Consider the following 2,680-nt stretch of genomic DNA (forward strand, 5'->3'; position numbering starts at 1 on the left):
TACTTAGTTTCATGCCATTTTTCGTCCTCACTTTCCTTTGTTCAGAAGAAAATGCATATTCTATTATCATCCAAACTTCACAACGTGGAATTTGGCTTGTGGCTATTCAAGTCCTGTCTGAGCTAGGACATACATTCTGTTTTGTGGTGACATTTGGCCAACTATGTAACATAAAATCCTGACCTGGTCATGCCCCTGTTTCACTGACAAATTCCCAGAGGCAGGACATCTCTGAGCAGCAACTTCCTCTTAAGCCAGGTTTCTCATTTGCTCTAGGTGCCAAGGTTAAATTCTTGAAGAAGATTCATCCAAACAACTCTTTTCAAAGTCTTCCCTGAAGGCTGTCTGCTGTAGCATCACTTTTTAAGAGGCAGGGTTGATGAACTCCATGTTTTGAAGAGGAAATATGTCATTAGTTTTAGTGGAAACAGAAGAATGCGTTGTCGTGAGTGGAACTTTTTTGTTTTACTCCAGTTATTACAGCTGTCTTTAAGCAAATACATCTTCATTTCACTGAGTATTCCGCATAGTACAGTATCTCCCCAGGAGATCTGGAGTTTATGTGATCACATGTGATATGTGATCATTCATAGTTCAGTCTGGAGAAGAGGAGGCTCCAGGGTGACCATTTTGTGGCTGCCTGGGGAGGTGGTGGAGTTGCTGTCCCTGGGGCTGTTCAAGGCAGGATTGGACATGGCACTTGGTGCCATGGTCTAGCCTTGAGCTCTGTGGTAAAGGGTTGGACTTGATGATCTGCGAGGTCTCTTCCAACCCTGATATTACTGTGAAGGGTATTGACATATAACCGGTGAAGCCCCTGGGTACAACGACTCTTGGTTCACCGATACGGTTAGATGGTCATAGTCCACTTTATTTCCATCATGCAGAGACTTAGCTGCATTCAAGCAAGAGGTGTGCTCCACCAAGATTGGCTACAAACAGAGGGTACAGCGTTACACATAAGGCATGGATAGGTCGGTATACCACAACAATCTGAGGGTCAGCCTCTGGGGCTGGCTAAACTCTCCCCACCTGCAGCTGCACTCCACCCCCTGCAGCTGCATGTGGGGGGAAGCCACCCTGTGGCTGGTATCTAACTCCCAGGGTGGATTCAAGGTCATCCCAGCATGGGTTGCTCATGTTTATCATTTCTGTGTCCTCTGCTAACAAGAATTTCTCCAACAGAAGGGGGCCTAGAAAAAAAGCAGGGGAGGAACCTTTTATGCCATCAGGGAGTGACAGGACTAGGGGGAATGGAGATTGGAAAATGGGGAGGATGGATGAGAGAAAGAAGATGTTCAGCATGAGAGTTGGGAGAGGCTGGACTGGGTTGCCCAGGGAGGTGGTTGAAGCCCTATTGCTGGAGATATTTAAGGTCAGGCTGGATGAGGCTGTGGCCAACCTAACCTAGGGTAGGGTGTCCCTGGGCATGGCAGGAGGGTTGAAACCAGATGATCCTTGTGGTCCCTTCCAACCCTGACTGATTCTAGGATTATCTCCAAGGATATATTGTAAGAACAAGGAGTGCCTTTACAAAAGGAGTGGAGACTGTTATTCTTTCTCTACTTCTCACACAAAATATGCTAAACAAAAGTTGAATTTTCATAGGCTTGAACCTACTTTTACCTACTCTGTAGAACCAGAAATGGGTGCTTTGTAGCTGGAAGTTCTGTGATACTCATCTGCTGCCCTGACCTGTCCTAACACAGACAGGATTGCACCTGGCACTGACTCAAGCTGGGTCTAGCTTACCTACAAAGCACAAGAGAGTTTTAACCACTCTGACATTAAAGTGAGTTTGTGAGACTTGAGTTTTCCATCTTCCTTCTTCAGCATCCTCAGACATCTCCTCCAGGCTGCTGCAGCGATCCTCAAAATGCTCCACAGATTCATTCCTGTGTTCTGCAGAGATTGGTAAGTGAGCAGACAGAAGCAGACAAGCAAAGGGAAGCTCAGCCAGCACCCGTGGGTGGTGTTACAGAGGTCATCAAGCCTAGCCCTAGCAACCGGGGGGCCACACCAGGCCCCCCGGCCTTTGGATGCCCACTCCCAGACACCCAGTGCACACCATGGGCACTCACCTGTGGTCACAGGAGGAGGATCCCTCTGCCCAGATGGGCAAACTTGGAGCCTCTGGTGAGCCTGGGGCCGATTAAATAGGGAAGTGGGCAAAGTGGTCACACCTGGGGTGGGAGGAGACTCCAACTCAGGCACTCTGGGCTTGGGGGATAAAAGGGGGAGGTGCAGCATGGGCTGGGAGAGCAGCAGATGTGATGCAGGTGGAGTGACCAGCAGGGCCAGGTAAGGCATTTTCTCCATATGCTCACCACTGGGGGTGGCACAACTGGAGCTGAAGTTTTGAGCCCTTCCCTATGTGAAAGATTTTGAGGCATTAGAGCAGGTCTAGAGAAGGACAATGAAGCTGGTACAGGGTCTGGAGAGCAGCTGAGGGAACTGGAGGTGTTCAGCCTGGGGGAAAGGAGATTGTGGGGAACACCTCATTGCTCTCTGCAACTCCCTGGAAGGAGGTTTGGTGCCAGGTGGGAGTTGGTCTTTTCTCACTAGTTACAAGTGGCAGAACAAGAAGAAATGGTCTGAGGTTGCACTAGGAAAGGTTTAGGCTGGCTGCTAGAAGAAACTTCTACACTAAAAGGTTCTCCAACACTGGAATAGGCTTCCC

The 2,680-nt window shown here is 48.9% G+C and overlaps 1 long non-coding RNA gene across 1 annotated transcript; it reads right to left on the reverse strand.

Moving 5' to 3' along the window:
- Positions 1–824: 824 nt before the first annotated feature.
- On the reverse strand, positions 825–2,114 carry LOC135175730 (uncharacterized). Its single transcript, XR_010302461.1, has 3 exons — positions 2,082–2,114; positions 1,753–1,902; positions 825–932 (listed from the first exon to the last, which is right to left on the reverse strand). It is a non-coding gene; the product is annotated as an uncharacterized LOC135175730 (long non-coding RNA).
- Between the last annotated feature and the right edge of the window lie 566 nt (positions 2,115–2,680).

Source organism: Pogoniulus pusillus, chromosome 5, assembly GCF_015220805.1.
Source record: "Pogoniulus pusillus isolate bPogPus1 chromosome 5, bPogPus1.pri, whole genome shotgun sequence".
In the NCBI taxonomy this organism is placed as follows: domain Eukaryota; kingdom Metazoa; phylum Chordata; class Aves; order Piciformes; family Lybiidae; genus Pogoniulus; species Pogoniulus pusillus.